We start from the raw sequence: 26,732 nt of genomic DNA, 5'->3' as shown, positions 1-26,732 counted from the left end.
CGTTTGAGACATGCAAACCATGCCTGTTGGTATAGATGCATGAAGAAACTCCATGCGAATGGATCATTTGACTCACTTGATTTTTGGATCACTTGAGCCATGCAAATCATACCACATGGGCAAGATGACTGAAGACCTGTTTTTCCAGTGAGATGGAACAATAATGTAACTTGTTGGAAGTAATACATTTTGATGTGTGCAGTCCGATGAGTATTCAGGCACCCAGTGGATGTCATTATGTTCATACTTCACAAATGATTTGAGTAGATACTAGTGTATTTACTTGATGAACACAGGTCTGAATTATTGAAAAAGGTTCAAGTAATTTATGAGTGAAGTTGAAGATCATCATAACAAGACGATAATATGTCTACGATGTGATCATGGAGGTAATAATATATATCTGAGTTACGAGTTTGGTAAACGTTTAAGACAAGGTGAAAAATGTTTCACGTGAAAAATGTTTCACAACTCATGCCACCTGGAACACCATAGTCTGATGGTGTGTCCGTATGTCATAATCGTGCACTATTAGATATAGTGCATACTATGATATTTCTTATCAAATTACCACTATCCTTTATGGGTTAGGCATTAGAGACAACCGCATTCACTTTGAATAGGGCACCACTCAATTCCGTTGAGATGACACCGTATGAACTATGGTTTAGAGAAACCTTAGCTGTCTTTTCTTAAGAGTTTGGGGCTGCGATGCTTATGTGAAAGAGTTTCAGCCGGATAAGCTCGAACCCAAAAGCGGATAAATGCATCTTCATAAGGAACCCAAAACAATTGGGTATACCTCCTATCTCAGATCCGAAAGCAGAAGTGTTTGCTTCTAGAAACGGGTCCTTTCTCGAGGAAAGGTTTCTCTCGGAAGAGTTGAGTGGGAGTATGGTGGCTACTTGATGAGGTTATTGAACCATCACTTCAACCAGTGTGTGGCAGGGCGCAGGAAGTTGTTCCTATGGCGCCTACACCAATTGAAGTGGAAGCTTATGATGGTGATCATGAAGTTTCGGATCAAGTCACTGCCAAAACCCTCGTAGGTGGACAAGGATGCATACTACTATAGAGTGGTATGGTAAGTATATCTTAGAGGTCATGTTGTTGGACAACAATGAACCTACGAGATATGGAGAAGCGATGGTGGGCCCGGATTCCAAAAATGGCTGAAGGCCATGAAATCCGAGAGAGGATCCATGTATGAAAAATAAAGTATAGACTTTGGAGGAACCACTTGATGGTCATAAGACTATTAACTATGAATGGATCTTTAAAAGGAAGACAGACGATGATGGTGAAAAGTCAACATTAAGAAAGCTCTACTTGTCGCAAAGGTGTTTTCGACAAAGTTCAAAGAGTTTACTATGATGAGACTTTCTCACTCGTAGTGATGCTCAAAGTCTGTTAAAATTATGTTAGCAGTTGCTGCATCATTTGTGAAATATTGCAGATAGGATGTCAAAATATTGTTTCCTCGACGGTTTCCTTGAGGAAAGGTTGTATGTGATACAACGAGAAGATTTTGTCGATCCTAAAAGGTGCTAACAAGTATGCAAAGCTCCAACGATCCTTCTATGGACTGGAGCAAGCATCTCAGAGTTGGAATATACACTTTGATGAGATGATCAAAGTTTTTGGTTCTATACAAAGTTTATAAGAAACTTGTATTTCCAAAAGGTGAGTGGGAGCACTATAGAATTTCTGATTAATATATGTGGACATACTGTTGATCGGAAATAATGTAGAATTTCTGCAAAGCATAAAGGGTTGTTTGAAAGGAAAAACTAGATGTATCTACTTGAGAGTTGAGCATCAAGATCTATAAAGATAGATCAAAGTGCTTAATGGAACTTTCAAGGAAATGCATGCCTTGAAAAGTTTTTGAAGGAGTTCAAAATAGATCAGTAAAGAAGGAGTTCTTGGCTATGTTGCAAGGTGTAAATTTGAGTACAACTCAAAGCCCGACCACGACAGAAGAAAGAGAAAGGACGAATGTCGTCCCCTATGCATCAGCCGTAGGCTCTACAAGTATGCTATGTTGTGTACCGCACCTAAAGCGTGCCTTTCCATGAGTCAGTCGTGGGGTACAAGAGTGATCCATGAATGGATCAGTGGACAGCGGTCGAAGTTATCCTTAGTAACAAATGGACTAAAGAATTTTTCTCAATTATGGAGGTGATTAAAGAGTTCGTCGTAAAGGAGTTACGTCGATGCAAGCTTTGTCACTAATCCGGAGGACTATGAGTAGTAAACCGGATTCGTATAGTGGAGCAATCATTTGGAATGGTTCCAGATGGGGCGTAGTAGCATCTATAGGATGACGTAGAGATTTGTAAAGCACACACGGATCTGAAAGGTTCAAACCCATTGACTATAAACCTCTCTCACAAGCAAGACATGATCGAACCCCAAAAATGTATGGGTGTTGAATTCATTGCAATCACATAGTGATATGAACTAGATTATTGACTCTAGTGCAAGTGGGAGACTGTTGGAAATATGCCCTAGAGCCAATAGTAAAATGGTTATTATCATATTTCCTTGTTCATGATAATCGTCTATTGTTCAAGCTATAATTGTATTAACAAGAAACGGTAATACATGTGTGGATAAATAGATCACAATGTGTCCCTAGCAAGCCTCTAGTTGGCTAGCTCGTTGATCAATAGATGATCATGGTTTCCTGATCATGGACATTGGATGTCATCGATAACAGGATCACATCATTAGGAGAATGATGTGATGGACAAGTCCCAATCCTAAGCATAGCACTAGATCATGTTGTTCGTATGCTAAAGCTTTTCTAATGTCAAGTATGTTTTCCTTTGACACTGAGATTGTGCGACTGCCGGATACGTAGGATTTCTTTGGGTGTATCAAACATTACAACGTAACTGGGTGACTGTAAAGGTGCACTACGGGTATCTCCGAAAGTATCTGTTGGGTTGGTACGAATCGAAATCAGGGTTTGTCACTCCGTGTGACGGAGAGGTATCTCTGGGCCCACTCGGTAGAACATCATCATAATGAGCTCATTGTGACTAAGGAGTTAGTCACGAGATGATGTGCTATAGAACGAGTAAAGAGACTTGCCGCAACGAGATTGAACAAGGTTTGGGGATATTGACGATCGAATCTCGGGCAAGTTCTATACCGGTAGACAAAGGGAATTGTATACGGGACTGATTGAATCCTTGACATCGTGGTTCATCCGATGAGATCATCATGGAACATGCGGGATCCACCATGGGTATCCAGACCCCGCTGATGGTTATTGGCCGAAGAGATGTCTCGGTCATGATTGCATGCCACCCGAACCCGTAGGGACTACACACTTAAGGTTCGATAACGCTAGGGTTATAGGGAATTGTTGTACGAGGTTACCAAAGGTTGTTCGGAGTCCCGGATGAGATCTCGGATGTCACGAGGAGCTCCGGAATATTCCGGAGGTAAATAATTATATATAGGAAGTGAGGATTTGGTCGCCGGAATTGTTTCGGGCGACATCGGTAATGTACCGGGACCATCGAAAGGGTTTAGGGGGTCCACCGGGAGGGGCCACCAGCCCCAAAGTCTAGCATGGGCCAAAAGGTGGAAGGGAACCAGCCCAGAGTGGGCTCGTGCGCCTCCCACCTAGGCCCAAGGCGCCAAAAGAGAGGGAAGGCGGGGAAACCCTAGTGAAGATGGGCCTAAGGCCCATCTAGGGTGCGTCAACCCCCTCTCTCTTGCCCTGGCCGCCACCACCAGCCCTAGATGGGGCTGCCGCACCCTTTGGGGGTGGTAACCCTAAAGGGGGCGCCTCCTCCCTCTCCCCCTATATATAGTGGAGGTTTTGGCTGATCTGAGACACACGAAATCTCTCTCTGGGCGCAGCCTTGCTTCTCCTCTTTCTCCTCTCCCACGGTGCTTGGTGAAGCCCTTCCGGGAGACCTCGTAGCTCCACCGCCACGATGCCCTCGTGATGCCGGAGCTCTCCCTCAACCTATCCCTCCTCCTTGCTGGATCAAGGCGTGGGAGACATAACCGGGCTGTACGTGTTAGGAACGCGGAGGTGCCGTGATTCGGCAAATAGTTCGGAACCGACTGCGATCTTAATTGCTGCGAGTACGACTCCATCGACTGCGTTCATAGTAACACTTCCGCTTAGCGATCTTCAAAGGTATGAAGATTCTCTACAACCTCTCTCATTGCTGGTCTCTCCATAGATAGATCCTTGTATGGCGTAGAAAATTTTGAATTTACTATCTTACCCAACAAAAACTTGGCACAAAGCTTGAAAATAAAGATATAATGATGTTTCTACTGTAGTAAAAAACGTCAAGACCACTAAAACTGAAAGTAAATAAAATTTAGGTTGCCTCCCAACAAGCGCTTTCTTTTATGCCTTTGAGCTAGGCATAATGCAAAAGATGAAGTTATATCAACTCCAAAAGAATAACTTGCCCGTGTAACGGACCCACAAGGTAACTTAATCTTTTTTCTAGGAAAGTGTTCCATTCCCTTTTTAAGGGTAAATTGGAATCTAATGGTTCCCTCTTTCATGTCAATGATACCACCAACGGTGCGGAGAAAAGGACGTCCCAAAATAATAAGAAAATCAACGAGAACATAATTATCATTGACAACAATAAGAATATCATCAATTCTCCATACAGGTTTATTTATGGTAGAATCAACAAGAAGAACACCAAAAGAACATGGATCATAAGGTTTCAAATTAAGCATATCATACATTCTTTTTGGCATAAGGGAGGCACTAAATCCAACATCACACAAAGCAAAGCAAGAGAAATTATTCATTATAATTTTGACCATAGGATCCCAACCATCTTCTAGTTTTATAGGAATAGAAGTCTCTATCTTGAGCTTCTCCTCCCTAACTTTGATAAGAGCATTGGTAATATGCTTGGTGAAGGCAATATTGAGTGTACTAGTGTGGGGGTCTTTAGTCATTCTTTGCAAAAAGGTGAAGACTTCAGAGAGACTACAATTGTCAAAATCAGGATTACTACCATTAATTAAAGTGGTAGTGATGTCATTTAAGCTCATTCTTTGAGTAGTCTCTAAGTTTGAAGGACCTACTTGTCCTAAAGTTGAGGTATTAGCATCACCATTAATAGGTCCATTGGTACTAGGGATATGATGGTTGCTAAAACTTTTGATATCCTCAACAACATGTATAGTAGAAAGGGTAGTGTGTGTAGGAAGGTTCCTAATCCTATGTTCCTCTTCTTTTTCTCTATCCCATCTTTCCTTAAGTTTGGCTAGCATTATAATATTCTCATTAATTTGGAATTGGATAGCATTCATGGGTGTGGTCTTCCTTTCCTCAAGGGGGGAAGTTGTAATTTGAAGCATCTCTACATCATGAGCTATGTTGTCCACCTTCAAAGAGAGATTATCTAATTTTTCTAATTTCTCTTCTACACTTGTTGAAGGATCTTTGAGAAGTGATAAAATCCTTAAGCATGCTCTCTAATTCAGTAGTGGAGTTGTTGGTGCTTGGATAAGTGTTGGTGTTCCCATAGTTGGAGATAAACGGTCTAGGATTGCTACCAAAATTACTCCTATAAGCATTATTGTTAAAGTTGTTCCTTGAGATAAAATTAACATCAACTTGCTCTCCTTATTGAGAAACAAAATAATTCGAAGGAACATCACTAGAATAAATAGGAGCTTGCTTAGTAACTAAATTCATGATCATGTCAACCTTATCGTTAAGGGAGGAAATCTCCTCAACAGAGTTTACCTTCCTACCTCTTGGAGCTCTCTGAGTGTGTCATTGAGAATAATTTGTTATCATCTCATCCAATAGTTTTCTAGCTGCACCAAATGTAGTTGACATAAAGGTTCCTCCCTCGGCCGAGTCTAACAGATTCCGCGAGGTAAAGTTCAATCCTGCATAGAAAGTTTGGATAACCATCCAAGTAGTCAAACCATGAGTAGGGCAATTCTTAACAAGAGATTTCATATGTTCCCAAGCTTGGGCAACGTGTTCTTTATCTAGTTGCCTAAAATTCATAATATTACTTCTCAACTGGATAATCTTAGCAAGCGGATAATACTTCCCAATAAAAGCATCTTTGCACTTATCCGAAAAATCTATGCTATTCCTAGGCAAAGATTGAAGCCACACTTTAGCTCCGCCTCTCAAGGAGAAAGGAAAAAGCTTAAGTTCAACAATATCACCATCTACTTCTTTGTAATTTTGCATATCACAGATCTCAACAAAATTATTAAAGTGCAAAGCAGCATCATCTCCAGCACCGGAGAATTGATCTTTCATAACAAGGTTCGGTAAAGCAGGTTTAATCTCATAGGACGTCGCCTCAGTGGCGGGAGCAGCAATAGGAGTGAAGATAAAGTCATTGTTGTTGTGACTAGTGAAGTTGCAGAACTTGGTGTTCTCAGTGGAACCCATAGCAGCAGCAGCAAGCAAGAACAAAGCAACTATTTTTTTGTGTTTTCTGGTATAAGACTCTAAAGCAAAAACTACCAAGCAAACTACCAAGACTGAAAAGCAAAGGTAAAGGATGGTGTGCAACTCCCCTATCTTGAGGACTGGAGTCCCCGGCAACGGCGCGAGAAACTTTGCTTGATGACAAGAGAATGTATATATTTCTCGCCCCCTCGTTGGTTACCCCAAGTGCAAGGTTGAGATGTAGTCAGCAACAAATTTCCCTTAAACGGAGACTGTAAGGTTTATCGAACCAAGAGGACTCCGAGGTTCAACAAGTAGGTGTCTGCTACTCTGGCACTAGCAAAAGACGTGGACCTACACACCCAGCAAATAACTTTTCTCCCAACGAGTACAGAGAGGATGTCAATCTCTCCGGCATTGTAGTTTGCAAAGGATCAAGACACAAGCGGGAATAGTAATGGTGATAGCAACGGAAAAGGAAATAAAGCAGTAAATGGTGCACGTGTAAACAATGGTGGAAATTTGGACCGGAGTCTCATGATGTTCACTAGTGATGTCTCTCTCCCAAAAGACGATGAACAGTTATGCGAGGTAAACAGATTACAGCTAGGCAATTGACAGAATTATAAACGCACCACAATGCTAATCATGCTCCTTGATTGTTAGAGTCTCAAAAGTAATGGGCAATATGCCAAGACAAGTAGACCGTTTATTCATCATCATCTACTTTGAGATATCTATGCAGAACATCTCGCTTGAATTAAGTTGCGAGTCCCACCCAAAGTGTAAACTCAAAGCAACAGACAACTGCATTAGCGAACTATGTGTAAGGTAAACAATCCTTGCAACCGTGGTCACAAGCACCATTGTTTTCTCCCTGGTGGCAACAACACATCCCCTAGTCTCATGTTTCTGCCACTCAAGCTAGACATCAGGGGGCTTGAACCCACAATCATGCATAATGCTCCCTCTTGGAGTTACAATCTACAACTCGGCCAAAGCAATAAATCGCAGTGGAGAACATGCATGAATCAACAAAGAACATAATATAAAAGGAGAACCAAATATAGAACTCATAACAATCTGAAATAATCTCATAATCCATCGGATCCCAGCAAACTCAGCATAGCAACAACATGATGATTATATATATGCCTTGATCATGTAGGGCAGCTCACAAGGACTAACCATTGAAGCACAAGATTGGAGAGAAGACATCACATTGCTACTGGTCATGGACTCATGGTCCAAGGATGACTACTCATGGCATGTCCAGGAAGCGTCCATGGTGGTGGAGAAGCTCCTGGAAATCAATCCTCCCTCCGGCAGGGTGCCGGGAACAGGTCTCTTGACGCTGCCTTCCTTGAAAGTGCTGCGGCGGTGGAACAGTGGAGGAATTCACGATTCCAGATACGGTACGAGGGTTTTCTCTTGGAAGGGTAAATATAGGCCAAAGGAGGGTGTCAGAGGAGGTGGGGCCCACCCAAGCGACCTGTGGGCGCGACTAGGGGCCAGGCCACGCAGGGTGGCCGTCTATCCAGCCCCTGGCTCCCCTCTAGCCTTTCTTCAGTGATCTAGAAGCTTCCGTCACACTGATTTTTATATATATTTCTTGGGATTTTTGGGACTCTGGAAAATTGGGTAAAAGTCCCTGCAAAAAAGACATCAACAGACAGAATCTAGCATTGGGTGCACTAAGTTAGTAGGTTAGTCAAATATGTGTAAAATGATATAAAAGTGTTGCACAACATATAACAATGTCACCCAAAAGATCATGGAACATGCACAAATTATAGATACGTTAGGGACGTATCACCCATCGACCAGGGGTTTGACCTCCGTGGGTCACTCCCACGTGGGGCCAACCTCTGCTTAATCAAACATTAACCTAATTAAATAATATAATTATTTAAACCCTTACTATTCACTGACTAGTGGGCCCAGCCCTGTTAATTAACTTATTAGTTTAGTTTTAATCTCAGTTAGTGTCTGAGACACTGATCAGTGGACCCCACTCGTCAGGTTTGACCAGCAACGGCCAAATTGACCACCTCATGGAATGCTAATGTCATGCTGGTGCAATAATTGGAATTTTCTGATTAATAAAATTCCAGAATTAGTTAAAAACTTCTAAAAATCATAGATATTAATTTGTAACTCAGATTAAAATGAATTATATATGAAAAATTATCTGAAAAAACCAAACAATCCAATGGTGCTATTTTCGTGCATGATAGAAAAACTTATACCTGAGAAGAAGGTCAAATCAATTAAAAGTGTATATGAAAATACCTTCTTTGAAGTGGAATTTGAATCTTTGATTCAAACGAGCTTCAACCAACTTATTTAAAGATGCATTAGCTCATCCATTATATTCATGTCATGTCATGATCATGCATCATATTGCTGCACTTGTCGGATATTGATTGTGATTGTTTGTTGCGGTAGGCTCCGCTCCACACGATACCCTGGAGTATCCAACTGAAGGAGTGTATCCCTCTGTTGATCCACAAGGCAAGCACCCCTTTGAACATCCCGATAAAATCCCATGTTCTTGCTCCTGCTCTCATTTATTTCATTAGGACACAATGTTTCAAATGCTTTTTCTTCGGTAGTTGAACCCAAGCCCCTACATGACCCATCGTTGTCATAGTAAATAGCTAAACCTTGCAACCTAGCATACCTGGTAGTTGCTTGAGCCATGATGTGCTTTATCCTGCTATGCTTGCTATGCTTAGAGTTGTATCAGGGTTGTTTCATCTGGTTCATGAACTCGAGTGAATGAATGTGTTCTAGTGACAAAAGGTTATTTGTTGAACCTGATTTCGTAAAGCTAACGATGAGAGGCTATGTAGGAGTACATGGCGGGTTGTCTCATTGGAACCATTCTTTGGAACTGAGTTCCGGGTATGTGATCCGATACTAGATACTACCACACATTGGGTTATGGTAACTCGACCCCTCTCAGCTTTTTAATCGTCTAATACTCAGTCCAGGAGTTGCTAGTAGTTTCTGGTGTTTATATCATATGCTGGAGGTCGTGCATATTGCTGACCTTAGAGGTGGACTGTGACGTGGTAGGCAGTGGCACTGTGTACCAAGTGGAACCCGGATGGTGGGCTTGGGAATCCTGCACATATCTTTTGGGGTCGTAGCGGAAACTTAGGCCGGACTTCCGTGCGGGTTCACTCTCAAATAGGGGATAAACTTGCACTAGGTGTTAGTGTGGTTAACGGTCGTGGCCGACTCCCTTGCTGGACTTCTGCTTGAAGGTTGCCGAGGTGCATGAAGTGCACATAGCGATAAGTGGCGAGAGCGTGTTTGAACAATTACACCCCAACAGGGTTATGGTCTATTCGAATAGTCGCGTCCTTGGATATGGACTGCTTGGAAACATATGTTGTTCATAGATAACTTTAATGGCTGCTCATAAAATTATCAAGACCAGCGTGAGTACCATGGATGGCATTCTTGTAGGGAGACGTTAAAGGATACATGGTGGTGTATTGTTGTGGAGATAGTGGACTCGTGTACGACTTCTCAAAACTTATTAAAAGTAATCGTAGTCGTACAGGTTAGCCAAAAGTCAAAGCTGGCTTGCTGCATGAAACCCCACAACCCCCTTTATTGATACATGTGCATGAGTTGATAGATCTGATTTAAAGTCTTGTTGAGTACTTTTGTACTCATGTTTGATTGGTTCTATCAAGATGTTGACGATGACGAGTAGTTGGTGTCCCAGCTACGATCTCGCCCTTGGATGGGAACTGTTGATAGTCAGGCTTTATGCCTTATCTTTCAACATTCTGTACTCAAACAGCTTTAATGCTTTCGCTTGGTTTGTATAACTTTGTGTGTATGACTTGAGTGTCGGGTCATGTGACCCCTACCTGTATGAACTTATTATGCAAGGCCTTCTGAGCCTTCTTAATAATTGTTGTGTTGTTGTATGGTTATGTTGTGATGCCATTGTTGTATCTATGCATATTGAATATGTCATGCGTATGTGTGGTGTGCTGCTATATGTATGGGGTTCGACACCTAGTCGTGCGCCTCTAGTAGTACTCTTTACAAAGAAATGCTCCTTTGTGATTCCACTGAGCCTTGGTAGCTTGCTACTGCTCCGGACACATTGGTTGACCGACATGTATCCTTATTTGTTGTTGTATCTGTCCCTACGGGGAAATGTCTCGTAGTGTAATGGAGTCCATGTAGCCTGCTATGACTCGTCTACGTGCAGTGACGACTTTAATGTCACACATCATAATGGAGTCCTTGTAGCTTGCTATGACTCATTTACACACGCTGATGACCGACACCTACTTTGCTAGGTTATGTATGCCTGTCTATGTACGGATGTGCCACTTAGGTTTATGACTAGTTATGTCGACCTAGATTCTTTGACATTGGAATGCTAGCGACACAATTGCATACATGAGCCAAAAGACGCAAACGGTCCCGGCTAAGGTAAGGTGGCAGCCGTGGGGTTAACCTGCGTGAGACCGCAAAGTGATGTGATGTGTTACATGCTGGATTCCTATGGCTTAAGATCCGGGTCCCGACAATGAGATATTCCATGGTTGATTAATAGAATGCTCATTGCACTTCACTTATATCTTTTGAGTATGGTTTTATAGAATGCTTCCTGTGATTCACTTATATCTTTTGAGTATGGTTTTATAGAATGATTGATGTGCTTCACTTATATCAATTGAAGTTTGGATTGTCTGTTTCTCTACATATAGAAAAATGTTATTTGTATAATGCTCTTCTGCTTCACTTATATTTATTATAGAGTGGTATTTTGTAGAAATAATTAAACTATCATGCTTCAGGTATACCTATTTACATGATGAGTCATAAAATCCTACATAAAACTTGTAGATCACTGAGTATGATATGTTTGATTCCATGCAATACTTTTGTGACATTATGATAGTATATGTTGGTGATGTAGTTGAAGATTGTGGATTAGTAAGAATATTGATGTTAAGGTTTGTGATTCCTAAAGCATGCACGTATAGTCTCTGGTTATGCGATGAAGTTGGAGCATAATTTATCCTTGATGGAAATCCTTTGTGCAGTTATAATCGGAGTCACACGATGGTTAACTCTTCCCAACCTTCTTCCTCGGGGCATGCGGGTAGTGATTTTCTGAAAGAGATATAATAAAATCTTCCAATAAGTATGTGAGTTCTTTATGACTAATGTGAATCCATGGATTATACGCACTCTTAACTTTTCTATAGTTTGCTAGCCTCTACGGTACCGTGCATTGCCCTTTCTCACCTTGGGACTAGGTGCAAACTTCACAGGTGCATCCAAACACCGTGATATGATATGTTCTCTCACACATAAGCCTTATTATATCTTCCTCAAAACATCCACCATACGTGCCTATTATGGCATTTCCATAGCTGTTCTGAGATATATTGCCATGCAACTTCCATATCTTACACTACAACAAAACAGACTTTAAGTAACACAATCATGTAACACATATAAAAGTGTGTTACAAGGAAAACCATAGTAACACATTATTTTATGTTGAATGACGGGCAGTAACACATACCCCATAAGGCCTTAAACTGTGTTACAGGAATATTGTGATAGTAACAAATGAATATGTGTGAGTGAAATGTGTTACATATATTTTGGCAAAGTAACATATAAATATGTGTTGGCGAGAATGTGTTACGTAATTTAGTGCTAGTAACACATAATCATGTGTCGATGCATAGTGTTACAAGTTCTATTATATGAGGAAATAGAAGAACTAATAGTGCATACAGAGATCACCAATACCTTCACACATAGAACCCACGTGTCAACGTGATTTTTCTATAAATATGTTTTTGTTTTGGTAAATAAAGTTTCATTCCTTGGTCCATATGCTACAAAAAAAATCAATGCAATTAATTATGTGCTAAATACTCCTACCAAATTATTTTGGCATGGTTCTAGGGAATATCATATTAACCATACTTTCATGTGAATTTTAGGATGACTCTATGACCATGAATGCCAAATGCATATTTTAAAATGATCATATAAAATTAAGTATTTGACGTCGGTACTCATGAAGGGGTGGAAGATCAACAACAAGTGAGAGCTTAACTTCTGAACATAATTTTAGAAACCGGATCGTTCTGTTTTATTTGGTGTGTCACTCTTTTAATAAAAAATATCGTTTGTAAACTAGGAATTGAACCGTTGACTTTGAGCCGAAGCACACCCAACGGCCCAATACCAACTCGGCTAGGTGCAATTTGTGGTCTGATAATGTAATACTGTACAACCAATAGTAAGTGACTCATTTGGCTAGAGGTTAATTTTCAAGAAAAAATAACTTAAATATTCTGGATTTTCCCCCTATGAAACGAGTTGAACCGGCGTTCTTACCGGAAAAAACTTAAATTGGTAGCCTAAACGATTTAATTGTCAGTCCAAGCTTTTAAACTATGCTTTTGAATTGTATGGTCGTACGACCATAGCATCAATCAAGCACTAATCGGCAGTCTAGTAGACAAGTGTTGTACTAGCATGAAACCTAGAAAAGAAAGTTCATGTTCTAGTAATATTTTTTCCAAAAGAACACCCACACACCCCCAGCTCTTTTTTCAGAGGAACACCAACACACTCCAGCCAGTATAACACAAGAATCGCCCGGTAAGCAAACAAGCAGTAGTTAGGCAACGTACATCACCTAAGTGACTGGGTGGCAAGATGGCTAGCGACCAGCTCCAAGTGCAATCAACAAAAGTCACACACACAAGTGCAACACACAGAAGTCACACACGCAAAGGATGGTTCACAACAACAAAGCGTTGAATCACACGTCCAGGTCTTGACACCAAACAAAAATCCCACATTAGTCAAAATGTCAATTTGAAACAGACATAAGCTTAGTTTACAAGACGGTAAATCTAGCATAATACTTCTTTGAGAACAGTTTATCTATTTCCAATGACAATCTGTCATACATGAAGCTTAAGTTTGAAGAGCAAAAATTGTGCAAACATATAAAAGCCCACTCAAAGAACACATAGCTTCATCCATCAATTTAGAACAATCATTCATCTCCACTAGCAAAATTTCCTGCAAAATAAGATTCACTAAAGCGCGTGAGCATAAGTTCATTACAAATTAGAAGATTCAAATTCAATTCAATACGTATATGGACTGTAATTATAATATACTGTTAAATTAGTGCTTTACAGTAGAACATGAGATTTCTTAGTTGGCACTAAGTTCATATTTGTCAAGTACAGATAACATGTATGATCTAGCACAGATACGCCTAACCGTACAAACTAGAAACACAAGAGGGCCAGCAAAAATATCATCGTGCATCAAATATATCAGGAAAACAACATGTATCTCTAGAAAAGGAAGCTCCAGGAAAACATCATTAAACATTATAGTATAATGATGCAAAGAAGGAATAGAGTGACATATATCGACCATCCAAACATCCAATAATCTAGTAGGTTCCCCTATAAACTGAAAATAAAATCATGTTGATATTGATAAATCATCGATCATTGTGAGCTGAGTTAACTAAAGACCGTGAGCCAGGTAATGCATGGAAAATGAATTGGCAAAAAGGAACATACCATTTGGGACATATAGAAGGTGCGGAAGATTATAGGTAACATCTGATATAATAGTTATTGAAATATATCACAACATATGAAGGTGTTGAATATTATATCTGACATCTATAATGGTTATCGAATCTACGCAATAGTGGAAAGAATTTGCCAGGTCTGTCATTAAATCCTTCTCACTACATACATCAGTTAACTCTCTTTTCAGTACTGATAAACTAATGGCATGAGAAAACTACAAAACATACCAATCCTACCAAATCACACCCACCTCGATCTCTTGCTTCTTCCTATTGCACACAACCTTGTCAACGATGTAAATCAGTATGTCCGCGAGCGGGAACGCCTCTTGCAGTTCAAATGGAAGGATAACACCAATCGTTTCGCGATAAGTTCCCTGTTCAGCATATCAGCGACAACATCTGCAATAGCAAAACAGTCTTGATTAGATAGGAAGCAGGGATAATTAGAATGTGCCGATGGAAAAGGTGTGGCAGGGTGCCCTCACCACGCAGCTTCTTCATGAAGAGCCGGGAGCATCTGAGCACCTTGACGCAGGTCAAGCAGCCACCGGCAAGCAGCAGCTCGTAGAACTCCTCCAGAGGTCCTATACTCCTATCTTAACAGAGATAAAGAGAGTAAATGAAACGCAAAGATGGATCTGAATCAAAGTCTGATGGACACCAACATCAAACATACAAAAATCGAGTTCAGGTAAAACTATAGTGTATATATAATCATGAAAATGCTGCTAGAACAAAGAAATACCTTTATATGGTTTCCGTCCACTATTCTTCATTGATCAAAGCATTATCAGTAGCATCCACAATTGTTCCCTCAATATCGGATCTTACCCAATGTTGATCTTTCCTTTTCTTTTTAAACATATCCGTAAGGTGAGAAACATGGAATGGCTCAGCGTCTACGTCTCGTGTGCATTCATCATTTCCAATGTCACATCTATCTTTAGGTAGGTTATTCTGCATCACCACTGACCAACCTGGGTTCAGTTCGTCCTCTATGTAAAAGACTTGTTCGGCTTGGTTAGGCAAAATAAAAGGCTCATGTTCAATCTTGTCTCCTTTGTGCATCAAATGTGAGAAGTTAACAAGTGTGTAGCCATACTTGTCCTTTTTAATTCCTTTCACAGATACATCAACCCATTCACACTTAAATATATCCACCGAAAATTGTCCAGAGTAGTTCAACTTAATAATATCAATTATCCTGCCATAGTAAGTCACATCGCCTAAAACAGGGGTCGCATCACTTGGTGCAGCATATGTAGATGTTTTGGCACGTACCATTACTCCACTATTTTGACTCACCCTGTCTAAGCGTTTAGCCCGAAACCGATATCCTCTTGAGTTGTAAGCACGATACCTTTTTGCTGCATCAACCGGGCCACGTGCTAGCCATCTAGCATCATTGTTAATACTGCCAATACCATTTTCTTTCTCCAATTTAATCATCTACAGATTAAGTAGTTGTTTAGTAAATGGCTTCAGTTTCACGTATGAAGGATATGAAATATGGACTTACATGAGCTTTGAACCAGTCGTTGAACTTAACATGCTGGATGGACTCGACTGTGTTTGAGGAGACATCACGCTCGCTATTGAGCTCATCAGCGTGAGCTCTGCAAAGTAATTTTATAGTTAGTTTTGAAGTCAAAGAAAGAGTTGTGCAAACATGTCAGAAAAAAACTGAAATTGTTTAGAGGATTGAGGTATTACCGAAGGAATAGGTTGACATCTAAGCAGTTGAACAACACATATCTATGTGCTTGGAATTTAGCCAAACCTCTAAGAACATAATTGCCACCCTTTCCTAGTTGTTTTCCTACAAAAGGAAAGAGAGTTGATCCTTGTTCGACATCATCCACCTCATTGTCATCATCATCGTCATTTCTTGAAGTCTGGTTATGCTTGGTGGCGAAACCATCAATATATCTTGAACAAAACGTCATGCACTCGTCTGCAAGATATGCTTCTGCAATAGATCCTTCTAGATGTGCTCTGTTCGCACATACGACTTCAAGACACAGAGATATCTACATAAATAAAAGATGAAAAAATAAGACAAAAAGTGTTAATGAATGTAGTGCTGCAATAATTAGAAAATCTAATGTCTCCTTTTTGAAAGATTACCTTTCCAAAAACCACATTGAACGGTAGGCCACAGGACCAGCTATTTTTGCCTCTGTTGCTAAATGAAGAACCAAATGCACCATGACAGTAAAAAATCCAGGTGGAAATATCATCTCCATACGGCATAATGTTATCTTTATTCTTTCCTCTAACTTCTCAAGATCTCTCACATGAAGAACCTTTGCACTAACTTCTCTAAAATATGCACATAGATCAAACAAGACAGATGTGACATTATCTGGAAGTAAACCTCTCAATGCAACAGGTAATAGTTGTTGCATCAGAACATGACAATCATGGCTTTTAAGGCCTGAAAGTTTCCCTTCAGAAATGTTTGCACATCTTGAGATGTTCGACGAATAACCATCTGGTACACTTGCATGAAGTACTTTGCAAAACTGTTGCCTCTGTTTCTTTGACAAGGTATAAGAAGCAGGAGCAAGAAAATACTTGTCATTGTTTTTTTGAGGATGTAGCTCTGGCCTGATTTTCATGTCTTGCAGGTCTAGTCGTGCCTTTAAATTATCCTTTGACTTGCCCTCTATGCCGAAAAGTGTCCCATATATATTTTCACATACATTCTTTTCAATGTGCATAATATCAAGATTGTGGCGGAGCAAATTGGAGTCCCAATAAGTCAAATGGGAGAAAAACCCATTAACAAACTTCCAAGTTTTGGAATCATCAAAGCACTTAATTGATTTTATCTTATCTAAAACTCCAGCTTTAGAATAAAGAGTTGGCTCTGTTCTGTGTTCCTCAAATCCATCAAATAAGTCAGATTCATAACGGAACTCGTGATCTGGGTGTAGAAATCGGCGATGTCCCATGAAACAGAACTTCCCCCCATGTTTCAAGCGTAAAGACCAAGTTTCATCACTACACGGGAAACAACCGGACTCAGAACTGGTGCTATGTGCTGAAGCAATTGCAAGCCCAGGGTAGTCACTCACAGTATGCAACAGAACAACATAGAGTTGGAACGTCTCATCTCGAGATGCATCATATGTTGACATTCCAACTTCAAACAACTCAGCTAGTTCCTCATAAACTGGCTCCATGAATACATGGAAGTTCTTTCCAGGGTAACCTAGAATAATCAAAGTAAGCAAAAGAGAGGAGGCTTTCATGCATAACCATGGAGGAAGATTATAGGGCACTAAGACCACGGGCCAACAGCTATGTTTGGAACTCATATTCCCAAATGGATTGAACCCATCAAATCCTAGTCCAAACCTCATGTTTCGGGAGTCAGACGCGATGTGTTTATACTTAGTATCAATGGCCTTCCAAGCCTCTGAATCGGCTAGATGACGCAATGCTCCATCCTTTGTGCGCTCTTCGTCATGCCATCTTAAAGTTGTGGCTGTATCTTTGTGCATGAAAAGCCTCTTAAGCCTCGGCTTAATTGGAAAGTATCATAACACCTTCCTTGGGATTGCCTTCCTTCTTTCCTTCTTAGTCAAAGTAGTTTTATGTTCTTCCACCTTGAAGTACCACACTCTGAACAAAAATCATCGCTAGCTTTCTCTTTTCGATAAAGTTGGCAGTTATTTTCACAAGAATGAATTCTCACATAACTAAGCCCAAGCTTTCCAATGATCTTTTTAGCATCAGAAAATGTACTAGGTAAATTCTTACCATTAGGAATTGCTTTCGGCAGAAGTGGTAGCAAATCATTTAAAGATTTATTGCTCCACTTGTTAGTGGCTTTTATGTTAAAGAGAATAACAATAAAAGAAAGTATGGATAGTTCACAGCCTGGCCATAAAGGTTGATCTGCATCTCTCAAAAGGTCATAAAAAGCTTGGGATTCAGAGTCTCGTCCTGGTTTAGATGGATTTTGGGTTTCAGGTTCTATCGTTGGAGCTTCACAAAAAACATCTTCCACTAATTGATGCATATTAGATTTTGTTCCTTCAAACTGTGATCGTAGCCTTTTGTTAGTTCTCATGTGTGTTGGAGTTTTACCTTGTTTGTTAGCAGAGATAAATGATGTTGTTTCCCCATGGCAACCCCAAACAGTATATCCAGGTGAAATTCCGTTACAAACCAAGTGATCGTACACGTCCTCCCGCTTCAATAACGATCCATTGACACATATGAAGCATGGGCAACGGATCTTGGCATCAGAATTTTTTCCAATGTACGCAAAGTCAAGAAAACCAGCTACACCAGCCAAGTATTCCTCACTTGGTCTAGGAGAAAGCAGTAGCTCCTTTATAGATTCTAAATCCATCGATATACTGTGTAACAAAAAGATATTCAGTTTCTGCTCTGATTGACAAGGGATAAATTTAACATGTATTCCTACAATTCCTTAAACAGACTTATTAAGCCATATTACTAATTAACACTCCAATCAATAGATAAAAAAATTTGTAATAAAATACAGAGTAACCAGCAGCGTTATTCATCATGTACACTAATAATCTCTAGTTCCTTTCCCTGATCTCTCTAATTCTAGTAGTTGACAAACTTCACAAGTTGACATATGACATAAAGATGCAGTTAAGAAAAGAGAGTTCATATACCAACGTCCTGGTCAGGAGCGGAGGAAGGTTGGAGCGGAGGAACGTCCTGGTCCTGAGCTCCTGGTGGCGCGGCGCGCCGGCGTGTTGGTCTTCGGCTCCTGGTGGCGCGGGGCGGTGTCGCAACACCAGGCTAGGGCGGGCAGAAGGGGCGGAGGGGCAGCGGCGGCTGATTTTGGAAGCGGCGGCACGGCGTGGCGTCGCAGCACCGGGGTAGGGCGGGCCGAAGGGGCGAAGGGCCGAAGGGGCAGGGGAGGGCCTGAGCTGGACCGAGGGACGAGGCGAGGGAGGCTGGATCAGGGGAGAGAGCTAACTGCTAGATCAGGGGAGGGAGCTAGCCTGAGCTGGAAGGAGATGGTGGATGGATGAAGCGGCGGCTGAAGGGGATGGTGGATGTGCATGGTGGATGCGAAAGCGGCCACCGATTCGGGACAAATACCAGCTTATCCACCGATTCTTTGAGGCCACTAAAAATAAATCCGACGACGATTTTCTGGAGACACCGATTCAACGTTTTTTTAAATAACCATGTACTCTCTCCGTTTGTAAATACCCTCCCGTCCTAAAATTATTGTCTTAAATTTATCTACAAATAAATGTATTTAGTCACGTTTTATTATCTCGATACATCTATTTCTAAAGAAACATAAGACAAAAAATTATGACGGAGGGAGTATAAGTCTTTTTAGGGATTTCATTATGGACTACTTCCTCCGTTCCTAAATATAAGTTTTTTAAAAGTTTCATTAGAAAACTACATACGGAGAGGAGGGGACTGAGGGGCGAGGCGAGGGAGCTAGGAGATGGCCAGCCTGGCCGCCTGAGCCGGACCGAGGGATGAGGCGAGGGAGTCTAAATCGGCGGAGGGAGCTAGCAGATAGGTTAGAAAAAAAGGGGATCGATTTAACTGGGGCAGGGAGACACCGAGTCTGGTCGTGCGTCCATTTGGGTGGCACGTTCGACCTACTTTTTATCCGTACGGACCCAAACAGACGGCGACGGACGAAATAGATCGTTCCGTTGAAATCGCTCTTGACATGGAAACTAACGAGTCGGTATGGAAATAAATCACAATTACTGTAACTGCGTGGCTCGATCGTCCCGTTTGATTTTTTAATTTACTCTCTGGTTTTCCTTTTATTTATTAAACATTGTGAAATACTTGGTCAACATTTTTGAAATTCTTTCTTAATATTTTTATACTTATTCAACATTTTTTAGACTTATCATTATCTGACAAAGTTCAGATGAAAGACATACAACATAACCGTCAAAATGCGGATCGGGGCGAAAAAACCTGCCCGATCAGACACCGCATCCCGCCCCGGCCCGCAAAAAAAAGGAAACAGGCAGGTGCTTCCCGCGCGCTTGGACCGGCCCATATGCTCGCTCATTCTGTGAGTCGGAAGGCTCGACTTACTGAACGCGAGACATAGCGATGACCATCGCGGAAAGGGCAATTGTGTGTGTTAGTGGAAGCAAAGGCGGCGACGGAAGGGACGAAAGTAGATGAACGTCCACCGATTCGGGATAAACCCGTAAATTATTCACATGGATTGTGCAGACGGTGCATGGAGTTTAGTCTAACTGTCTAGGTTATTGGTTCTGGTTTTGGTCCTTTTTTAAACTAAGGTCCACGAAGAGATGGTTGCCATGACTCATAATCCTGACAGCTGCCTAGCTTCCGTCCATGGACTTGGTTGACGGATGCCTAGCTTCCGATTCATTAATTCTCCCCGCCATGGAAGCGGAAGAAAGAAGGGGACTGGTTCAATGGGCCAAACTCTCATATCTATCATGATAGCATTATCGATGGGTCAAACCAACGTACGAGGTCGCAAGTTTGCTTTTTGTGATACAATCGGTTTTTTGAACCGTGGGTGTCTACGAATGTTCGTACGCGACAAGCTCGATGCTTTTTTTATCAACTAGTTATCCAAGGAAAATCAGCTTTTTTATCAACTAGTTATCCAAGGAAAATCATGTTATAGGTTATTTAGCACATGTTATCTAATTTTTGAATCAATGTCCGTACACATACAAGCTCGATGCTTTTGTAAATTCATTACTATTTAATATATCTAATTTACCATTCAATCAATAATAAATAAAATATAAAATATACTTTATTTTTCAATGTCAACAACACTTTACGGGAAAAAATCCCTCTAATTCTCCTTGGAAAAATAAAATAGATCCAATTTTCCCTCCAGCTTTCGATGTCCTTTACACAAAAATTCTACCTATGGCGCCTACTTTCCCTCCAATTAACTAGAAAACGCTATATAAGTTGTGTCTCAAATCCATCCACGTTCAGCGCCACCTGCAACGCCCCTCCCACCCCAACCTCAACCCACACATCGGGGCCGCTTCCTCAATCTGCGGCAGAGGAGGCGAACAGAGGCGCGGGACCGAGGATCGTCCGTGATCCGTCCGCCGAGAATTCGCCGCCGCCGCTGCTTTCTTTCCTGCGACCGAGGATCGTCCGTGATCCGTCCGGGGCTCGCTCTCCGCCTCCTCCGTGCGTACGTGCTCGCTCCCCCTAACCTCAATCGCCGATTGCTTGCTGCTCCAGCTTTCCGTTGGGCGCTTGGGGCGCTTTGCTGTAAGCGGCGCGGGATATCCCGCCCGGCCGAGACGCCGCCCTGCAAAAGAATCCCGCAAGTCGTCGTTGGGCTGGCCACGTCATGTTTAACGGGTGTAAGCGGTCACGCCGCTGTGTCCAGCGGATTCCACATATCCCGCATATCCTCGAACACTTCCTTTCCTTCCTACCGATGGCAAAAGCTCCGGCGCCGCCTTCACCCACCTGAAGCCCCTCCTTTACCCACCCGCCCGGCGTTGACCACCTCCTTGTCCACGGCCAGGTCCCCTCCCCTTCTCTTCTCCACTGCAGGTTCCCTCCCCTTCTCTTCTCTTCTCCTCTCATTGGTCGTTGATGCAATTCGAATCTGAATCAATTTGAGGAACTGGTTAATATCTAGGATAAGGTAAATCTTGATTTATAATAAGAAAGGAAGACCGAGCGAATGTCATTATCTGAATTTTTGACTGAAAAAGAAGGTGGTCTGAACCAAGTAGTAGTAGTAGTAATTTTCTATTGTATGTCATTATCTGAATTTTCAGTTCTCACTATCCACAGGCAAATAAGTAGTTCTTCCAATCTAATACTACACTTGCAAATACTAGCTATGAAGGATTATCTCGTTGTCTATTCTTGTGTTATATCAAAGGTTACTTGCGTTCCTGTGATATACAGTCTCAAGAACACCTTGTTTCAGAGGGTTATATTGTTGTACATACTAGTTTGCACAAAGTTGTACACTGTCTTACAGAGAATTGATGTTGGCTTTACATACTACTTGCTTGAATGAGCAACTTATTTCCGTTTTAGAGAATCCAGAGAGTTTTCTTGCTGTACATTTTGTGTTGTAATACACTATTGGGACTGTGCCTGGTGGGTCTCTGCGGACACATGCGGGTTGCCGCGCTGTCCGCTAAAAGTTAAGCGGGCTAATAGACGAGCAGATGCGGTGGCCACTGGAAAAGCTGGCTCCCGCTTTGCTGTTTGGCGGGCGGCCGCAACAGTTTTGCTTGTGTAAATTTCCTAAAAAACACGATCTACTGCAACAGTTTTGCTTGTGTAAATTAAACCATTAGATCAAATGACTGAAATTAGGAACAGAAAAAATGCTTAATACTTGCACCATCGCAAAAGTTCTAGTAGTAGCTTCCTCATAAAAGTATCAATGACAAATTTCAGCCACATGCTTTACTTCAGTACATTAAATTTACTTGTACATATATATTCTACGAAATCAATAAAATGGTTACTATAACCATCTCATTTTTTAAGTTGTGAAGACTGAAGATGATTATTTTTGTAGCATGTTCAGCCACAAGGCAAACTAAGGAAAAACAATATCGTGTTAAGCGAATGCTGCTACTAAAGAGTGAAATGTACATTGAAGACAGCATAAACAATAGTTATCTGAATTAAAACTGAACACATGTCCCATTCAGAATTGTTATTTTTCCTGTACTGATTATTTCTAGCTGTACTGATGCAAGCTTTTTTGAGTTCCTTTGATTGGCATGTTAATATATATCTAGGATGGCGAGGGACATGTTGGCCATATACCTGCACTATGAAGATGCAAATCAGAAATCCAAAATTTTACAAAGATCCATGATGAGGCGTGATGTCTCGTATTATGACTTAATCTTGATGATCGAGGAAGTTGGCTTTCAGGAAATTGATTTTCTGTATTATGTGAAAAAAACCCGTCTAGGCAGCCCCTACTTTGTTCACATGTATGATCAAGGTCATCTAATGAAGATGTTGTCTGACCCAGAGATTGTGAAAGATGTCCATCTGTATGTGTCTAAGGAGAAGGCTGGTGATGATGTTGCTCCACCTAGCAAGCAATTTGATATTGCTCCATCTAACCATCCGAATGAGAGTGTTCTCTTACAGGAAGGTGGTGTCTATGCTGAAGGGGAAGGGGCAGGGCAACTTACTTTGAAAAGGCCGCAAAGTATCCCTCTTGAACCATATTTATTACATATCTGTATTGACTTTTATAATTGTTGGAATAAAAGTTGAATGGTTGTTCTACAGGACCGTTGCGTAGGTCAAAAAGGTTGAATGTGATTCAGGTTACAGACCAGTGTGATGATGACGATGGGGACTGCAACAATGGTGAGCAATTTGCACCAGGTCATGAATCAGAAGCATTGGACAATGAACAGGGTCAAGATGAAAATCAAGGTAACTACCTATTACATATTTTACTTCTATTAATTAACTTGTATATGCTGAGTATCTAAAGAATAAATGGCGAGCGTCATTTAATTAGTACTTTTCTTCATTAATCTTGTAGTAGACAAGGAAGTACGCAAGCGCAAGAGAACAAGCTTGCCAATTGTCTGGAACATGCCAAAGGGGCAAAGAATAGTTGTAAAATGCAATGAAAATAGCCAGCCTATAGGAGATGAAGGTGCAATCTTGGGGAAGTTTCTAGGCACGATAGCTAGAAACGGAGGATTTTGCCCACTAAACATAAATGATTGGAGTGATGTCAAGAAGAATAGTGGTGAGGAAACAATACTTCAGTGTGTACAGGTACTTCACAATTGACAAGGAAAGAAATATGCTATTTGTTGTCCTTCTATTTAAATCTAATTTGTCCACTTTAGTTGTAATGTGGTCTACATGTCTATTTACATTCATTCTTTATTTTGTACTTTCAGACAAAGTTTGTATATCCTAGGTCATGTGAAAAATGGATACTCAAATCGATTGGAAGAGACTGGAGGAAATATAAGTCTAGTTTGAAAGATGCTTTCTTCAAACCCGCCATTGAAAAAAATCCAAACATCAAGCGTAAGGCTTTGTATAAGCTTTGTCCAGAAGATGTGGACATCGATCAATGGCGTGGGCTTGTTAAATTTTGGAAGTCGAAAAAAGGACGGGTAATGAATGCGATACTGTACTTTCCTGTTTTGAAATTTGAATGTGAGTTCTTGGGCTGATCACATAAGTTGCACTTATGATATGATTGCATCGTAACAGGCCCTTGCTGAGAAGAACATAATTAGTCGTTCCCTCGTGAAGAATTCACATAATGCTGGCACAAAGAGTTTTGCCTGTTGGAGTGAAGACATGGTGAGTAATCTTCATTATTGAATTGTTTTTCTCTGTCTCTTTTATCATATGGGTGTTCTTTCTGTTTTGTAGAGGCAAGCTGATCCTGAAAAGAAACGACCACACAGATCACAGGTTTATTTAGCAACTCACAAGAAGAAGGATGATGCTAATGCTGAAAATATAGATAGAAATGAGCGTCTGGTACAGAATTAATATAGAAATTATCTAATTGCTCTTGGGATCAACTTACATTTCAATCTAACAAGCAGTATATGAATGATTCTTGTCTTATAGGATCGATTGAAGAATCTAATAACTGAGCGACCAGAGTTGGCACAAAATCTGAATGGAAGAGTTGCATGGGAAGGTGATGCCCTGCAGGAAGTATTAGGGAAAGAAAAGATTGGACAAGTGCATGGCATGGGTTTGCTTCCAACTCCTAAGCAAGTATATGGTTGGACACCACGGTATCTAAAGAACATCAATATGACTACAACTGATGGATCACCATATGAAGTTGAACATGATGTTTGGGAGGAAATAGCAAAGATGAAGGAACATATTAAAAGGCAAGACCAAATTATTGAACATATGAAAAACAAAGAAGGCCATGTGAATAATGAAGCCGAAGAGGTAAAGGACTTCTTTATCCCACCTTTTGTATGCATTTCTGTCAATAGTTTACTCAGATTTGTTAGTTCTGTAGGAAAACCTCCAATCAAATGCTAATGGTATTTCTCGGTTACCAATACTACATGGTCAAAGAAAGGTAATGTTAATACATGGCTATATCATTGCTTGTCAATTGAAACCTTTGTATTAATATTTCAATTTGTAGAGAATACAATGCAATGAACTTGTTGAGGCGCGTTCGTCTATGCAAGACGACATTTCTGAGGATAATAATTTATCTCGTTTGCACGAACAGGTTATACCTACACTTACTCCCACTAATATCACAAAGATAGAATATAAGATAGTTACTTGCTTACCGTTGTTGTATCATGGAACTAGGCTGGCGACCATGATGTTACCCAATTGCAAATTCAACAAAATTCATCATTGCCGCAGGACCTTGTTATTGATTCCGTGCCAGAGGTTATTTTTGTGTGTGCTTTTGAGTTTGAAGTTGCAAGTTTCTGTAGCTTCAAGATATCAATACCCTTCCATCTAATATATTGTCTCTTGATAGGTGAGGAAAATGAGGGATCCTACGGGTGAATCTTTTTCAAGACAGAACCAGCATGGTACTAGAACTGAACATCCGCACGCTCGCTCAAGAAAAAGGCATACTTCTACCATCAAGGTAAAGATCCGCTAAGGGCCATAGTTTACTGCAGCCAAATTCCCAACCCAAACCACGTTATCATGCCTGCTTGCAACTTGATTTTCTTACAAGTTTTGTTGGATCTGCTATATGCAAGTAAGGCTTAGTTTGGAACACAGTTTTTAAAAAGCCAATGTATTTGTTTGATGTGCTATATGCAAGTATGGTATATGGTTCAAGATTTTCAGAAAGTAATCAGCAACTAAATAATTTGTAGAATTTTCTGAATTGCACGTACACGGAGACGTCAACAGGCCAATCTCGCCCCAATGATTTCTCTTGGTTCTGTTTTAGAAAACTTCAGTATAAGATATACCACAGTAACTTAAAATACAATAAGTTTTTAAGCCAAAACACTTCAAAGTATTTAATACCAATTTTTTTCCAACAAACTATATCTTTACTACTATGTCAGGATGTAACTGGACAGATCGGTGGGCATTACGGGACATGCCCGCATCAACCACTAGTCAACATGCGGGATTATGTCAAAGCCCATTTAATATTTAGGTTGTTTATATGGCGTCCACCAATGACCATTTATTTATCATAGAGGTTCATCCACTAGACATCAGCACATGCTGTGGCGCACAATCCATATAGAGTGTCACTGTACAAGATGAATAAATGGACCCTTTCCAGTACACCACGCCATTGCCGAAGCCACCGGATGCCGAGAGCATCGATGGTGCCATGACGGATGCCATGGCCAGCATCATGACATGCACCTCAACGACCAATATGAACCCGCGGGAGACCACCTCCCAGTATAGCAGCTCCATCACTGACAGATAGGCAGCGTCGAGCGTCATGAAGAAGCTGATGATGTACCCCTTCCTGAATAGGCTCTGGCCAGCACCGCCCGACCGGAGTGCGACGAGCAGGACGTCATGAGGACGACGGTGTTGGGGTTGATAAAGGTGAGCTGGTGATGGACGATGGCGACAGAGAAGACAATCGTGGAGGTGAGTTGCATGGACATCATCAACGAAGAGGTAAAAACTGAAGGAGCTAGGAGCTGCAGGTTGTTGGCCCCC

At 41.1% G+C, this 26,732-nt stretch overlaps 1 long non-coding RNA gene across 1 annotated transcript; it reads right to left on the bottom strand.

Annotated features, from left to right (window-relative positions):
- Nucleotides 1-15,462: 15,462 nt before the first annotated feature.
- On the bottom strand, nt 15,463-15,863 carry LOC123446819. The gene is made up of 3 exons (XR_006631445.1): nt 15,774-15,863; nt 15,580-15,676; nt 15,463-15,509 (listed from the first exon to the last, which is right to left on the bottom strand). It is a non-coding gene; the product is annotated as an uncharacterized LOC123446819 (long non-coding RNA).
- Between the last annotated feature and the right edge of the window lie 10,869 nt (nt 15,864-26,732).

This window comes from Hordeum vulgare, chromosome 4H (genome assembly GCF_904849725.1).
Source record: "Hordeum vulgare subsp. vulgare chromosome 4H, MorexV3_pseudomolecules_assembly, whole genome shotgun sequence".
NCBI lineage: Eukaryota > Viridiplantae > Streptophyta > Magnoliopsida > Poales > Poaceae > Hordeum > Hordeum vulgare.
The sequence above is the reverse complement of the archived record's forward strand: the minus strand, read 5'-3'. Positions and strand labels throughout refer to the sequence as shown.